Here is a 16,992-nt window from a genome sequence, read left to right as displayed (position 1 = left end):
CATTTCCATCAACCGTAAAATTGCACAAATTGAAATTATGAAAATAAATTTGCTTCATGGAAACACACCAATTTTGAAAAAAATAAAAATATAAAACATTTATCAATAGAAAGTTTTTGTGCTATAAGATGAGATGGTTTAGATGTACTTCGCAAAACTGGCACACGAGTCACATGATCAACAGCCGGATGTTACTACCGGCAGAAACGACAAAGTAGACAACAGGAAGTGGTTGGAGGATGATGGTTTGTTTTTGTTTTGTGTTTTTTTTTTTTTCAAACAACGTGCAGCCGGCTCCACCAGAGCTCGTATAGCATCAAACAGTTCATAAAAGGTTGTGTGCCACTCCATTGTGTTGAGTCCATCGCTCTTCTCTGTAAAATCGCTTTTTGCTCCATTGTCTGAATCAGACGCCAACGTCTCCTCTGATTGGCTGATGGGTGATGAGAGCTACGGTAGCCCAATCATGTTGATTTTATTCTATGTAATCATTCAAGTAAATGGAGGATAAGTCCATAAAGAAGAAGCATGTTCAGATTTCATTGTACTGACAAAATGTCTTTACAACAATCAAGTCAGGTTTGTGAGAACCAAATGACACGTTGTCACTCCTCTAGATAACATGAGCTTGTGTGTGTGTGTGTGTGTGTGTGAATGTGAGAGCTGTCTATCCTGTGTGGATGGATATAAATCTGTGTGAGGTTCAAGCAGTGTTGGTTTTGTTTAGATCACTCGCTGCCTAATTCATGTCGGTTAAACTATGAGCAAATGTTCTGTGTGCAGACGAAGAAGACTGCGATCTTACACACACACACACACACACACACACGCAAACACACACGCACACACACATGCAAGTGATCTGAGTCATATGGCTTACAGATGACAGCATTGTTACTCTGTCAGTTTGGCCATATGCTACAACTAGCAAACTTCAGAACCACTTGGCTAGCATTCACACTGAAGCAGTTCAGCTGATCTATCACTGATTCACGGCATTGAGAGCCTGATGAGCCTTTTCTGCCTTACAGCAAACGGGCCTCTATGCAAAATATAGGATACACTTTTCTTTTTCTTTAAGTCACCACAGATATTTCAGAATTTAAATCGTTCCCAAATTAGACGATCCCTCCCCTTGTAACAGCTGCAAATGAACAGAATCAGGGCGATGTCCGCCGGTCGTTCCCGTCGGCTCCTCATATCTTCAGGATTACAGAGCAGTCAGCTTGTCAGCACCTCTCCCACCAGGCGTTAAACAGGCTGTGTGGAGGTGCCAACAGCTCTCTGCGAAACTCTCAGCCCGGTAAACCGGAATACAAAGAGCATGACATACTGTTACTACCGCAGGACGCCGGGCAATGCTGTGAAACACGGCACACGCAGCTGTTTTAGGGGAAATCGCAGCAGTTGGGCCATAAACGGCCAATCCCAGGCAAGCACTCGGTGCTGCTTCTTCCAACCTCCAAATGATGCATTATTATACTCCACCGAGCCGACAAACTAACACATTAGTAACTAACTCATCTGTAATTCTGCGAACTACAGATGAGTTCAACACATTTGTACTTTACAGAACTCATCCACAGTCTCGTTCTGTGTCACATTTTACCGTCGGGATTAAACAGAAGAATGATTGTTGTGTCTTAAGTTAACATCAGTCGCATAAACCAGCAGCAGCAGCAGCAGTAGCGCTTTTATCAGCAGCGACTTGTTTTGGTTTCACCCGCATCCTTCCTGCATAAATGCCAGAAGATCTGCAAGAACAAATGAGAAACTTTAAGCACATTTCAGTAGTGATGCACCGACTGCAGTTTTCTGGCCGATCACCAATCTTTTAAAAGCCTAACCTGTTAATCCTGATTCTGATTTTGGCCAATACCAATTTTTTGGGTCTAATAAGTCACTAAGTGATTAAACTACTTTGTGACATTAATAAAGCAGATGTCTTACAATAAGAAACTTATCACAATAACTCACCAAACTGCACACAGTAACTGACAATTGTCCACCCCTACAAGAGAGATGGATGTCTGTGTTCTGTTACCCTGGCAACCTGATCTCAGATAATGGGGAGGATGGATGGATGGATGGATGGATAGATGGATGGATGGATGATTTTAAAAAAGTTAACCGAGACATTCTTAACATTTTATTTGTTTACTTCTGCCAAATCTAAGTCTGAATCATACCACACTTGGGGTGAATCATAGAGGCATAAACATGGAAGTAAAAACACCATTTTCCTGTCCTCTACCTCTTCCCCAACTTCTTCACTCGTCTATAAGCGCAAATGAACCTAGCCAGTATTGATTAGCTAGTTTTAACAAGCTGTAGCTGTGGGATAAACCGAAACAATACAAACAGGTGCAATTAATATTAGGATCCTCGGTCATGGGTTTTTATTTTAAAACAAAAAACCAGCTGCTGTGGTGAGCTGCAAACCATCTCGTTTGTGCACAGCAGTGAGTCCTTCATTGATTCTGAGCAGCGGCGCTCCGGTAGAACTCCACCGCACCGGCACATCACACAGAGTGCCTCACGCACGAGGAACGTGGGGAACTCAAAGTAAAAGACGAAGCGGAGCCGTCACGATCCGTGGAGCGTCACGAGGCTCGCACTGCGGCGTGCGGGTTTGGGCAGGTCGCCATCCAGAGGACTCCAGCAGCAACCTGAGACGCTCCGGATACATTTTGTTCATGTGGAGGCAGGAGGAGAAGTAGAGCAACAACAAGGTGAAATACTTTAAAGCCTTCACAGATCTTCTTTTGACAGAAGGTTGCAGTTTATTTTTTACGTTTGACCAGAGAAGTTAACATTTACATTTTTGTCAGTTTCAGTTTATTTATTTCATGTTGGCTGTTGTACTTATAATTACACTGACTGAGCAAATTAAAGTTGCTGCTTTTACATGCTTGACCACGCTTCTGAAGCTATTTATGTGTTTAAGTGTGAGTTATCAAATACATTTATAATTCAGAACAGTTAAGGCTGCGTTTAAAAAAAATAAACATTTTAAGTTAACTCAGCTGTTTGTCTGTATCGGATCGGTATTGGTATCAGTATCGGCCGATACTAAATCTCAGACATCGGTTTCGGTATCAGAAGTGAAAAAAGTGGATCAGTGCAAGTAGGACTTAAAATTTTATCGCGGATATTTTGAGGTTATATTGTGATGGTGATAAAAACCAAGATTAAAACTTTTTTTAGATAACTGTGTGACTGTTTCCATTCATTCCCCCCCATTTGAAGCAGGCATCTTCAGGACGACACAACTTAAAGAAGTGAGATTTATTTAAACATACTTTTGAATTTACTGAAATTTATTGGCGCTCTTGTGGGAAAATAGTGGAGGAAATAGTGAAAATGAAATTTTCAATATTAGTTTTGTTTTTTTATTTAAGATTATTAATTGAAATGATAGAGACAATAAATTAAAATCCTTCTAAAATTTGTTAGAGGTTTTTTATGGTAAATGATAATACGATAAATACCCACCCTAAAGGTGCAAGACAAAAAAGAGGGGACAGAAAAGGGAAGCTGGATGAACCGTAACGGGATAAAATATAGAAAGTAACAAAAGAGACTGGAAGAACAGTTTCTGCAGACCAGATTAGTATCCCTGTTATGTCTAAGTTGTTTATTTGTACTTAAAAAATAAATCACAAATTGTCCTTTCTTCCTTTCTTTTTTTTATTTTTACAACCTTCCAATAAAGCTGAGAACAGTGGAGGATTTCAGGCAACATGTTGTGCATATAACTCCCACACTATTATGCAATTCCCGTCTTATTCATTTGATATACTTTTACCCACCGCGGCTGCTTCTTCAACCCAAACACAGAGTTTCTGCTCTGGTTTGTTTTATCTAAACGCTGGAGAAACGTTCAAACGGTCACAATTCTCTTCAAGCCTTCTAAAAATGTTCAGGGATTTCCAGAAATGTCCTTGACGTGAACATGAACCAAAATTAAATTTAAACAGTCTGATCTCTCTTCCGCTGCGTCGACACACTGTCATCATTAGCTCATGAAATTATTAAACTAATTTGTGCGAAACTTCGGTGTTACCCACAACAATGGCTTTAAATTTGACAGATCAGCCTAAAGCTCCTCAAGAGAAACTAGCTATTGTCTTTTTTATATTTCACTTGGATTATTGTAAATCTCTGCATGATGCTGTTGATAAAGCTGTAAGAAATGGAGCTGCACGCCTTCTGATAAGAGCCAAGAGCTCTGATCCCATCACACCTGTCTGAACTGGCTTCATGTCAAAAACAAGATTTGTTCTTTAAAGTCTCAGCCTCATGGTAACACCATATTAGTCTGAGCTGAGTCGACTCCGATGCAATGTTTGGTTACATTTCATATTTCAGGTGTCAATTCGAACAATCGACCGCGATGCTAAAGCTGTAAGTTGTACAATCGTAAAAAACAAAAAGTGTCCTGAGAAGGAGAGAGAACCGCATTCGATATTATTATTATTATTATTATTATTATTATTGGCCATTTTTAGGAATAGTGTTTCAAATGATTTGCCAGTGAATGTCAGGCCCTTTCAGTTTTAATGCAGAATAGAAATGAACTTTGACTTGACGTTGGCAACAAATTAAATCCTGTGTGTTTATCAGCTGCAGAAGATCTCAGTGTCAGTTCAGAGGGATTTCAAAATAAAGGCACTCTTGATTTTTTTTTTTTTTTTTTTACTTTTGGATCCAAATTTGAAACTGAAAGATTAGGTCAATTAGCTGCATCAACCTAATGTTGAGAATGAAATTAGTTAACAAATTCAGCTGTTTGTTAGTCAAAGTCTTATTAGTAAGACAGAGTATTAATGGTCATAATATTATCAGAATAAGGATGCAATACTACCAGAAGAAAGTCATAATGTTTGTTCTCATATTATACGACTTTTTTCCTCTTGTTATTATTTTCTCGTATTACTACGATGTTTTTCTCCTAATATTACGACTACTTGTATGGCTTCATTCTCAAATTATTGTAAATTTATTCTCATAACATTATAACTTCATTAATTCTCATATTGGTAGGATTCTTCTCGTGTTATTTCAACTTTACTTTAGTAATGACTTCATTCTCATATTATTACAACGTTTTCATGTATTATTTTATGAGCTTATGTTCGTTACGACTTTTTCCCACTTTATCTTAATATTACGATTTTACTCTAATATTAATTTGACTTACTGTCATACAACTTTACCCTCTTAATGTTCAGACTTAATTCTCATATTATTATGACTTTTTCCTCACATATTATTTTTATTTTATTCTCATAACACCACAACTGTATTCTCATAATATTTTGACTTAATTCTTGTACGTCTTTTATATCTTAATGACTTCATTCTCATATTATTACAACTCTTTTTAGCCTGGTCCTAATACTCCACTGTATATTAAAAATTATGACACTGTGAAGTTTTTCATGCAGAATTAACTAAAAAAATTATGATTATTTATTATTACTTGCTTATTAATCCAAGTTATGAATTAACTTTTTCAATCCACGTTTTGAGAGCCTTGATGTCAGACGTTAGTCTCCAACTGGGTTTGGACTGACCCATATTTGACCCAGGAATGGGTCGGTAATGAAACCTAAATCGAGATGTTTTAAATCCAGCTGGCTTTAGGATGTAAAACTAATTTCTACTTTGTATATGAATGTAAAAACAGCCTGAGGAACAAGTCCTTCTAACACTTCATTCATTCATAGAATAAGACAAAGAAAACAGCATTACAATATAACGCCTTCATAATTAAGATGAGTTCTCTTACTTCCAACATTAATATAATCATCTTGTGGTCTCAAACCCTTGATAGGGAGCTGCTGCTCCAGTTTCTCACATGGCCTATTTGTGACTTCCCATTTACTCAACAGCTAACTTCTCAACCAAAAACTGCTAATAAAGAAAACGACCAGCAAGTGGTGCGTTTTCCAAGGCGATGTCAGTTATTATTTTTACCTTTTCCACACTGAATAAAGTAGAGCCATCCAGCGGGGCTAACCCTTAAAATGTAGATTACAAACAACAAAAACAAGTTTACATCAAAGCTTTTCACTCTTGAAACTCAGATGTGCAGCATCTCACTCAGCATTTCACTGTGGACTTTCTCCTCTGTGTGTGTGCTGGGCTGCACTTTATACCAACCGCAGCGCTCTACTAGCACACTGTTGCTTCTGTACACACTGCTAACAGCTAACTGCTAACAGCTCTGTCCTGTTGCATAACCCTGTTAGCTAAACACCTCAACATCTGCGGCAGAGCAAACACACAACAGAGCAGATGCACTTGTGCAGCTTTTTATGTCATTCTAAAGGGTTAACACAGAACGCTTTTGGTTGTACTTAAAACATTTTAAAAATGAGATTTACTTAACAAATTACTTTCCTGAGATGCACGCTAATGTTAGCCAAAACACCAGTACCTGTAATAGCAATACGTGTTCAATTCAACAAAACACTCTCATTTGTTGCCACTTTAAAGGGGCAGCATTATGTACAGTATTTTCCAGGCACATTTTATAGCACAATCAAGTAACAAAGGTACTTTCAGTTGTCATAAAAATGCTATGCAGGTCAAATATGACTTAAAGGAAATTGGACTTCATAATTTAACACCTTGAAGTAAGGCCTGTCTCTTTAAAAACTGCTGCTCTTTCTGAAACTCCGCCTTCAGGACGTCATCTCAACATGGCTCCTCGATTAACCCTTTGACAAGGTTTTTCCCAGCGTTTCACAGAGAAGTAGCTCCTATAATGAACTCAGCTGATGCTCAGTTCCACCAGGTGTTTGCTACTTGCAGCTGGCTAGTCTGAAGGAGCGGAGTGGGGGAGTCGCCGGTGAGGGGAGCTCTGTAAAGCGGAAGCTTGGAAACTGTAGCTTGTAGGCGGGGCTAGGTCCACTCAGGCTGTTTGTATGTCTGAAAGGTTGCCATGGAGATTCAAGGACTTCTCAAACATGCATTAAAGAATCACAGCAAAACTCCAGGTGTTTTTGATAAAAGAACAACATCACTTCATTAAGCACAGCTCAAAAATTTTGATTTTACGCAATAATGTCACTTGTAAATATGGGTTATTAGATTACAATTCCACAAAATAAGTTAGTTTCATAAAGAATTAATTCAAAATTTTTCTTTTTTTATGGAGTGATTATGCTAGAAATGTAAAAATGAACAAATTGTCATAATCTGGGATATTTTTTTTTAAATCATAAAATACGGGAAGATGAAAACAAACAAAAAAAATTTCATTAGCTTACTTTGTCAGACATGTTTGTGTCTCTTCCGCATGTTTTAATGCAGCATGTAAACATGTTGTGTGTGTGGGCACGCGTGTGTGTGTGTGTGTGTGTGTGTGTGTGTGTGACTGACATCCCCTCCCATGGAGCACAGCAAAGTGTTTGTCAGTCCCAGGTGGTGTGTGTGTGCACACTCGTAAACAATCCCTTTGATTGAGAGACCGTGATGTCCGTTTGACAGCCGGCCTTGTACTGCCAACAGACTGCTGCATCGCCATAGTTACACTGTGTCATGTGGCCGCCACCGCTGTGAAAGAGGACAATTGCTACAAATAGAAAATGGGAGCAACTGGAGTAATTTGGTAAGCAGGAGGTCCAAGTAAAAAGGTTGTTTAGTAAAAGAACAACAAAAAAACAGCCAAATCATTAAAGGTTAAGGGTAAATACCTGAAATGATCACAAAAATTAATGTTTAAAGGTTCATGGCATATTTTAAACCTTGATTTGAAAGAAAAGGTCTAAACTGGTCCCACTACATGATAATACCTGTTATTGAAGAGATTATGAATATCTGTGTAATTATGTCCTGTTAGCATCAAAAACTGTCCTTATGTTACTTTTATTTGAATTTATGAGGCAAAAAATGAAAGGCGAAGCCTGAAAACTGCAGTTGCTGTCAAACCGTCTTCTTGTATTGCCATGTTGCCAAATTGAGAGATTTCATAGTCAAGACTAGATGTGATGAAACGAAGCAGATTCTTTGGAACATCAAATCCGTTTCACGTCCTTCAAATATTTGCGTTGCTTTTCGTGAGCGCTCGGTTTAAATGGTGAACACACGTCTTGATCAAGGGTGTGGAAATCAGTATTGGTACGTTCTTCAGCAGTGAGGCCACTGCTAGTTAAGGTTCAACTGACCATTTGAAAATGAAATGTTGATGGTCATGTAATTATAGGCCAAATTAATCAAAAAGTAGGTCATGTTGCCAGTTTCATTTTCGGTTTTGATCGTCCGACATGGTGAGGTCAGTGAATCTTCATCAGAATATACTGAGCATCTACATGGTGTCTTATTGGATGGATTTAAGTTACCATTTAGACATGTCTGGGGTTGTTGGCAGTGGCATTGATATAGAAGTAGCACTAAGGCTGTAGAAATTTTCTCTAAACTGGACTAGACTCCACATCTTAGCTTAGTCTGTTTTCAGATTATGTCAGTTGTTTCCAAATTGATTATTAACATTGCAAAAACCTGACCCAATGACGGACATGCATGAGCTTCCATCTATGCTGGATAATAAAAGTTAGTCTTTGGAGTTACGATTCAGGATTCTATACAGAGATAATAAAACCCCTCTGTTGGAAGCTGCTGCTTCTTCAGTTCTCTCCGGTACGCCGGCTCTTTTCCCAGAAACATATATCCTGTCAAACACACCTCACTTCGCTCTCAAAGCTGCCGTCATGGAGATTAATGGCAGCATTTAGAGCCTGCTGAGTTCCACCTGTCAAGGCCCGGTTCCCCGGGGCCGATCCGGTCTGTGCCTTTGGACGAGAGACCGTCCCGGGGCAAGATCCATCACTGAAACCCACGACAGACTGAGACTCTGTAGGCAGGCTCGATAGCTGGACCACCAACATGGAGCCATTCGTCCAGCATGACAGGCGAGCCGGACGAATCCAAGTGGAGCCGACCGCGTAGCTTGTTCTAACGCGGGATCGGTCCAACATGAGGTCTGTCAGGTCAGAGCTGAAATTTTTATGGAAATAAATGTACAGGAAGCGTAAATGTTTTTCTTTTTTTTTTTTAGGGCAGATATGAGCCACGATCAAAAACAAGAGGCGGTCTGACAGATATTAGAAAGTGTGCATGAAGGAAAACATTCATTCATGTCTATGTTGTGTTTCAGTGATCTGTTGAGTTTTCTCTGAGGTTTTAGGTCGAAAGCAAGATTTTTTTTTTTCAAGTTTGATTTGTCACAACTAGAACAATGACAGGTACATTTTGACAAGCTGGTAAAAATGTGTTAGAAAAAACAAGAAAGTAAAACAGAAAAAGTGTCATAGATGAAGAGAAACCTTTTCTGTTCAGCAAATAAACTTAATAAAACCAACAAATATTTAATGTGTGAGGTGTTCCATGACCTTTAAAACCTGATTTTAATGTTTTGTACACTGAAAAAGAAAACAGTGCTCCAACTTTTTTTTTAAAATTAGTTAAAGTAAACTAAGTTTACCCAAGTAAATGTTTTAAGATTAACAAGTTGTCATGTTTGTCATAAAGTAAATTTGACAAACTTAATTTGTCTACATGTAACAAATTAACAATTTCTTTCTTTAAAGTTGGATCTCCATTCTTTTTTTTTCTCAATGTGAACTGAAAAGTAGTTCACAAATAAAAATATATGTTTTCTCATAATCATTTCTTATGACAGTCACTAAATGATAAAGTCTTGAGTTAAAAGAGGACGTTGGTCTCCTTCTGTTTTCAAGTTGGTTTTCTTTGAATTCGCCGTCTTTACTGTTGTGGCGAAGCTGAAAAGTTAAAAATAATCTAAAAGTCAGTTGTTTGTTTATTGAGAAACATGTGAAGAAACTGTGTGGCTGGGGCATATTGACGACTGAGTTTGACAGCTGTCTTGGCTTGTCAGTCACTTCTATTACAGTATCACCAGCAGGCCGCCCACAGAGCGCCGCTTGATGCTGCCGCACGCCTCTCTGTGAAGGAGGAACGACGGCTTTTTATGTCCTCACCCGGCTTTTCTTTTGTAAAAACGCCATAAATAGTGTGTTGTTTATTTTTAGAGTTTGGACTTTTGCTCGTCCTGAAACTTAGTCAAATTTTGTAATTGGAGATACCCGTCTTGTTATTTTTTACAAAATGCTGCATTTTACCACTGTGCGCAATATCAGCACAAGCTAAATTATCTTTTTTTTAATTAATTCTGTGGAATAAACAGAAAAGATATCAATTAAAGGAGAATGTTTGCAATTGTCACAATTACATAAAATTCCACATATTGTGCAAAATAACCTGTGGCAATAAATAATCATCAGACATCCTTTTTTGGATGTTTGATAATATTTGATATTAATAAAATATCACGGCATGACAAAAAGAAAATAACACCTGCCAACAAAAAGTTTTAAAAATGATAATTTTCCACTCTGAGTAGTTTTTTTTTTTTTTTTTACCAATGGAAATTCAATGAAGGTAATCAGTCAGTCATTGAAAATGGAAAATTTTCCCAGATAAATTACTGAAAAAATATTTTTCAATTCCTTAAATGACCCAAAACTAAAAACTATTTCTTTTCTGTCCATAGATCAGTTGAACAATCAACCAGCCCGACACCCACAGCAGCAATGTCTGCCCACCGGCCTGCGTTCAGTCTCCATGGTAACCAACATCTGAACTAGCCAAACGGTGCTGGTGACATCTATCGCAACTGAGTCTTAACTCCAACCAATGCCAATGTTTCACATCAGGCTTGATGATTTCTCACATACAGTGAAGGACATGAGCAACTAGCCTGCTAGCATGTCCACCTGGATTCAGGCTTGTTGCTATGGATCTAGTTAAAAACAAGAACCGCAACAATCCTTTATGTGAAGACGTACGAACTGTGTATCCAGTGGAAAGAAATTTCCTTCTGGAATTTAAGTCTTGAACATTAACAGAAAACAATCTGTGGTTTACTTTTTCCACCTCAACTTGGACGGCTCAAAGCGTACGTGCTAACAGGTATGCTACCTTGCTTCCAGCTGCTCTGTAAGCTGACTGTGTCCTCACTCAGTCAGCCCTGTCAACTCATCACCTCACCGGTAATAAAATAGAATAGAATATACTTTATTATCCCCTGGAGGAAAGCTGTCATGAACTCAAGAGTGCAAAGCACCAGCTGCCCAAATATACAATAAATATGCATACAAGTCATATAGACAGCTGGAAATGTAGACTACATACACAACAGCGCAAAAAAACAGCAGTAGCAAAGTTACTGCACATCTCAGTAACTTAAATCTGTTTAAAATTTTTGATTCAAACTTTTGATAGAGGTGGGTACATAAAATAACACTTTAAAGTTAAAAGAAAAAGCTACAAAAAAGTTCTTGGGGAAGGATAACAGGAAGTGTCCAAAACAGTGACGTGCGGTGAGGTTCATTGCTGGTGAGGCACTGACTTATGACTTAGACACCACACATGTTATTGGTACGGAAATTTCGCGCAAGCATACAACGCTGGAGGGCAAAAAGACTAATCATTTACATGTCATCCATAGCCGCGTTAACTCAGTGAAACTTAGAAATGTAGGTATTGATTTCGTGCTATAGCTACGCAGATTCGTTGCCATAGCAACTGACAACAACGCCACTTCATGTTTTAGGATTTAACACCAAAAAACATTCAAGAATTTTGCACACAGGACAGAATATTCAGTCTGTTGTTGTAGTATGTTTTAGGCTTAATGTTTAATTAATAAATAATTGCTGTGGTAGATTAGCTACCGCTTCTACTTTACTGAATTATTTAGACATACAAACTGTAGCCCAAAAAACGCACATTTCATAAAAAAAGGATCTTGCTGTCTTACCTTTATGTATCAATGAAATCCATGCACCGCTAATTCTGCACAAAAATATCCGTTCATCCAAAGCCAAGTCTATTCTCGTCATGTCTTTTCTACTCCGTTTGAGAATCGTCAAACACTCGAAGCAAAACCTTCAGCTCCGGTGTTGGTCTTCTTTTAGTTATTATCTCCTGCTTCAATTGAAAATCCACTTTAGAAAACTGTTTAAGTGTAGAAATGTAGTCTTTCATGTTGACGTCGGAAGAGAGGAGAAAACAAATCGCTGTACTTTACTTATTTACTGTATGGCTAAACTCACTGTGTCTTCCTCTGCAGTTGTGCAGTCACAATATCTGGGATCATGAGCGCCCCCTGCCATGAGGCAAGAGAACTGCCTGCCTCCCCTGGAGTCTGTTTTCTGCCGTTTCTGATCGCTCCTCCGCACACAAAACACGATACACACACAGCTGGTGACAAAAAAAAAACACTGTACATTATATACATAAGCAAAATTATGAAAAATCAGTCCATATATTAAATGTTTTTTAGCCATTTAATTACCGGCATACAGAAAGGACGAACTTGCTCCCATAGAATGGCAGCCAGTGCAGTTAGCGAGAGGTTGCGCAATCCCAGGTGAGGCTCAGCTCGCTGCTGCCTCACCGACTTCGCTTCTGAGCATTTGAATGGCAAAATGCGAAAATCCAGCGATTTTGAAGACAAAAATGATCAGAATTGGTTAAGCTAAGTAAAAAATAGATACTTTATAGTACAAACCACAGGGTGAAAATAGCAATATAAATGGTTTTATTATTATATTATTTTTCCATGATGACAGGTGAGCTGCCTCACCTGCCTCCCCTGACCGCACGTCACTGGTCCAAAATGAAGTGGATTAAAATCATAACTTTTTGTTTGATGTACTGTATTATTTCCAATTATTATAATTTGTGTTGCCGCCTACTACAGTGGCCTTCTACCTACTACAGCTTCCTGACAGATTCTTGATAAAGGAGATTATTTTTCTCTAAACAGGATTACTTCAGTCACCAGATTACAGATCGTTTTTGCTCCCCAGCCTCTGAAACTTTTACTGGAGCTTTAGATAAACTGACAGTCTGCATCATTTTTCTTTTCTTTTTTTTTCTTTTTAAACCAAAGGATTATTTTTGTAATCTGATTCCCTGCAATTAGTTATCACACAATCCTAGAATATCACTAGCTGCGGCTTTAGATAATGAGACTCGGCAGTAAGGACAGGAAAATTACCGGACGTGTTGGCTGGAACAAAAAACTAATGTCAGAGCTGTAATGGGGAGGGGGGGGATCGTTTTAATATTATGACAGAACTTTATTTTTACATCTGTATTCAAGCTGAAGCATAAAAAAGATGTAATTTCACATTAAAAAAGCAAAACAAGATTTCAGTGTCAATGGAGGTATTTCCGTTTTTGCAGCGCTAACAGGTAACGACGGGAGCCAAAACTTAAACATCTTCTCACCAGTATCTGCACATTGTGTACATCGTGTCCCCGGCATTGAGCGGAAATTGCAGCAACGCTGTGATGTATTACGTTAAAAGCTGCAGTGAGATAGGTTAGATAGAACGTGGGCCTGCGTGTTAAAGATAGCATAAGATGCCTGAGGGCGTGTGACAGCAAACCAGAGCTGCTTAGTTTCTCTCTCTCTCTTTTCCTTTTTTCCTTTTTCTTTTCCTGTCTTTCTTAGCACCTCCCAATTGTCCCCTTCTCCCTCTCACTCCTCTCTCCTCGGCGCACAGTTTGTATGGCAACTGTAGCTCCGATGGCAATGCAAGGCGTTCGAGCTGGATATCTTTCAAAATCTCTGCTCTTAATCGTGTTGAATCTCTGGTGCCAAGGACACTGAGTGTGCCGAGAGTGTGCAAAGTAAAGCCACTTTGCAAAGAAAATAAGCGCTTCACTTGCTGCGACTATTCTCTTGAACAAACGTGTTTGTTCAAGAGAACAAACACGTTTGTTCTCTTGAACAAACGTTCAAGAGAACGTTTGTTCTCTTGAACAAACGTTCAACTATTTCATTATAAATAGTGAAATAGTGAAATATTTCACTATTTCATACTGTATGTTTTCGAGGACATAAACATTGTATCGGATAGCTCGAGTAAAATTTCTTGGTTCTATTCCTAAAAACATTTAGACAGTTTGAGTCTCTACTAACAGTTCATTGTCACTATGTAGCAACGTGACCTAGCAATATGGGAAATCAGTGTAATTAAATTTAATTCAAATTAAAAATAAGAGAAATTAACATTAATTAGTGTTTATTTAGTAAGAGAAGTCGTTTAGTAAGTAACAATAGTAGTGTTTATATTGACCAAATTGGAATTACAAAAATTAATTTGCTTCATGGAAACGTGCCAATTCAGAAAAAACTCACGTTTTTCGATTTAAATGTTTTGGATCTAGGATGAGATGGTTTTTCAGCTGTCTTGAAATTAGTGTAGATGGCAAAACTGCAATGGGAAAACTTTTTTTGCATCACACGAGTTATGGGATCAACAACCTGATGAAGACGACCGGAAGTGGTAGGAGGATGAAGGCTTATCTTTTAATGACTTATCACATGAACAAACTTTTTCACATGTGACTTTAATTGTGTTTCTTATTTAATGGAAACACCACAATTACGAAATTGTGTGGGTTTTTTTTTGACATATCGACAACAATAAGATTCATACCTCAGTCTTATTGTTGAAACCGACATGTAGTCTTTGATGTTATGACTTATTAAAGCCATAAACATAGTTCAAAAAACACATTATTTAGATATATATACCTAAATAATGAAGAATGTTGCAACTACAAATTCACTAACGATTTCAAGTAAACTTCTGAAAAACTTTATTTGTCCAGTTCACTTAAGAGCAAATGACACAACTACTTTACAAATCATAGAACACGTTTTTTTTCATTTTTGAATAGTTTGTCAATTAAATTAGTTGTCAAATACAAACATAATCTAAATATTTGTTTTCTCTTTACCCCTCCATAGTATGTCATGCATGAGCAACATATTGAATAAAATTCAAACATAGTTCAATGTAACGGCAAGAACTGAAGCTTTCTGTAACTCGCTCTTTATATCAATATGTTCCATACATTAGAGTAGTATTACTTAAATACGGGAATTCTCATCTTCTATAAAGCGTCATAAATTAAAGCCTTAACTGGGAAAAGTATAGATTTAAATGTTTTCTTATTCAAAAGTTCTGACTGACTGTTAAAACACAAGCAGGATTGTATTTGAATAACCAAGCAGGTTTTTGAGTATTTGCAATTAAAGTTCCGAAAATGTCACGAGATGAGCAATGACATATGCCACACGCAAGGTAGTTTCTCTCTATTTTAAACCCTCATTCAAAATAAAGTCTAAAGCTATTCCTATGGAAATCTCCCACAGACACAGAGGACCAAATGAATCATGGGAGAAATCCCACAAATGCCGCAAATCTATGTCATCAGCCCATGGCTTTGTCTTGTGAATCAGGTGAATGTGGGGCCTGGTATGTTCTGATTCAGTCTGATGATAGATAGAAGAAGACCGGTCTGTGTGTGTGTGTGTGTGTGTGTGTGTGTGTGTGTGTGTGTGTGTTGTGTGTGTAGTGTGTGTGTGTTTGAGTGTGTCGATGTACTGTGTCAAATCTGTTTCACACTTAAGGAGACATTTCACAGTTTCCCTATTGTATAATCACAAACAAACTCACACTGCAAGACACATATGTTTTGAGCTCTCTTCTTTTTTCTTAACTTAACTGAACATATGTCTGAACAATCAGCCAAACTTATGCCTCAGTCTCTCTCATTTATGTCTGTCTCAGGTGTCCAGAATGGTAGCAGGTATACCCTACCTTTATCTGAATTTTGAACCTTACTGTGTTTTCACACCTGATAGTCTGGTAGACTGGGTTGGATTGGGGACCAAAATTGCAACATTTGTTACATTTTCAGCTGGTGCGGTTCTCTTTCACGCTGCACTGTGTCAAGCAATCCAAACCATCTGAAGAACCTGTTCACCCGCCTCGCCTGTGGTGGCGCTGCACCAAAAACCACTGAAGACAACAACAGAAAAACCTTAGAAGAAGATATAAGCGCAACTTCCTTATTCATAAAATGTCAACAAAAATGGAGTAGCCTCAGATTTTAAATTTGTTGTAGGATTTCTCTTTTCTTTAGCCAAAGATGATGAGCCATTTCAACAGCTAGCACTATACTCGCAAATGTGTTTTTGGTTGTATTTACCCAGAATGCCCTGCGCTATAGTCTGCTTCCTAACTAGGGGTCGATTAAGGTGGACTAAACAGGGCTGGTGTGAATGTACCCTTACAGAAGGTCATATGTTTTTGGAAAAGAAATATATATAACTGGGTCTCCAGTAACCCTTTAAACTGTCATAACCAGATAGCTGCTGGTTCACAGCTGATTTATCTCCAGATTGCTGAAATTAGGACTGTGGGTGAGGGCTTTTTCCACCGAAATGGCTCCAGTGCTAGGGACTGGTGCTAGAGCGTCCATAGCAGCAGGTTCATGTGTATCCACTGACCAAACCTGACCCGAAGGACTGGTGCTAACCTTTCACGGGCTGGCTATTGGAAACAGCAGCCAATCCAAACTTTGTGAGCCCCAACATTTAAAATGCCAGAATTTCACTTTTCTTCAGCTCCGGTATAAAACAGTGATAAATCTTCTTCTAAAAAGTTGAGTTGGACTCATATCCAAACGCAGCACCTTCTTGTTGCAAGGCAGCTGTTGTTCTGACCGTCGCTCCCCTATCCAGCCTTTATCCTTTCCTGTCATTACTTTATGATCTTTATATCATCACTCTGTTGCCCAAATCAAATTCAGTACACCTCCCTTTAATGTAGTCAGTTAGGCAAACAACTCCCCTGTGTAGGGCAAATCTGCGCTGATGCTGCAAGGCAACCAATTCCACTATGCCAGAAAAAACAAGTTACCAAACATTCCTTCTAAGACCAGAATCAAGAGTCCATTTATCAGCTAAAACATTATATTGCCCATGACTTCTGCAGAGGACGTGAAATTTGTACCACTTATGGGTTTATGAAGGAGATGTGAGTGAACACCTGATGTTTGATAGATAGATAGATAGATAGATAGATAGATAGA

The 16,992-nt window shown here is 38.3% G+C and overlaps 1 protein-coding gene across 1 annotated transcript in view; it reads right to left on the bottom strand.

Annotated features, from left to right (window-relative positions):
* Positions 1-16,992, bottom strand: part of cacng2b (calcium channel, voltage-dependent, gamma subunit 2b) — a 69,154-nt gene that overhangs the window by 51,105 nt on the left and 1,057 nt on the right. The window lies entirely within an intron of this gene.

This window comes from Poecilia formosa, unplaced genomic scaffold, assembly GCF_000485575.1.
Source record: "Poecilia formosa unplaced genomic scaffold, Poecilia_formosa-5.1.2 Scaffold462, whole genome shotgun sequence".
NCBI lineage: Eukaryota > Metazoa > Chordata > Actinopteri > Cyprinodontiformes > Poeciliidae > Poecilia > Poecilia formosa.
The sequence above is the reverse complement of the archived record's forward strand: the minus strand, read 5'-3'. Positions and strand labels throughout refer to the sequence as shown.